Consider the following 1,173-nt stretch of genomic DNA (forward strand, 5'->3'; position numbering starts at 1 on the left):
GAGCTAGAATGAGGCCGAGGGTTAGGACTAGTAAAAGAGTTAGAGTTTGGGATAGGCTAAGGATTAGTGTTAGGACTAGGGTAGCATTAGGGTGAGGGTTTGGCTTTTGCTAATCAATAGGAATAAAAGCATGCTTAAAATTAGGGATAGGGTTAGGGTTATGGTTGGGGTTATCGTTAGGACTCAGTTTAGGGTTAGATTTGTGGTTTGAGTTAGTGTTAGGTTTAGAAGTAAGGTTAGGAATAGCATTTTTTGGGGGTTAGGGTTATAGTTAGGTTTAGGATTAGTATTAGGTATAGGGTTATGGTTAGTGTTAGGTTTAGGGTTAGGATTAGGTGAGTGTTAGTTTAGGGTAAGGATGAGTTTTGGATTCATGTTAGGATTACGATTAGGGTTAGAGACAGGGTTAGGTATAGGGAGAGGGTTAGGGTTAGGGTTAGTGTTATGGTTAGGGTTAGGATTAGAGTTAGGGTTAGAGTTAGGTTCAGTGTTAGCATTTGAGTTAGGGTTAGAATTTGGATTAGGCTTAAGGTTACAGTTAAGATTAGGGTTGTGTTTAGGGTAAGGGTTAGTATTAGGTTTAGGCATAACATTAGTGTTAGGGTTAGGGTTAGTGTTTGTGATAGGGTTAAGTTTAGGCTTAGGGTTCAGGTTAAGGCTGGAATTATATTTAGAGTTAGGGTTAGGGTTGGCTTTACGGTTAGTGTTAGGGTTAGTGTTAAGGGTTGTGTTGGGTTAGGGTTAGGGTTTGTGTTAGGTTTAGAATTAAAGTGATCATTAGGGTTATGGTTAATATTAGAAATAGAATTAGGGTTAGGGTTAGGGTTACGGTTAGGTTTAGCATTAGTGTTAGGTTTAGGTTTAATGTTAGTTATAGGGTTTGGGTTGGGGTTAGGGTTAGTGTTAGTGTTAGGGTTAGAGTTAGTGTTAGGTTTAGGATTAGTTTTAGGGTTAGTGTTAGGGTTAGGCTTAGAATTAGGTTTAGGTAGGGGTTAGTATAGTCTAGGGTTAGGGTTTGGTTAGGGTTTGTGTTAGGGTTAGCATTAGTTTAAGAGTTTTGTCTTAGGGATAGGGTTAGTGTGTGGGTTAGTGTTAGGGTTATGGTTAGGATTAGGTTAAGGTTTCAGGTTAGATTTAGGGTTAGTGTTAGTGTTAGTGTATGGTTAGGATAAG

This window comes from Marmota monax, unplaced genomic scaffold (genome assembly GCF_021218885.2).
Source record: "Marmota monax isolate L192 unplaced genomic scaffold, Marmota_monax_Labrador192_F-V1.1 WCK01_AAM20220418_F8-fsc00257, whole genome shotgun sequence".
Taxonomy (NCBI): Eukaryota; Metazoa; Chordata; class Mammalia; order Rodentia; family Sciuridae; genus Marmota; species Marmota monax.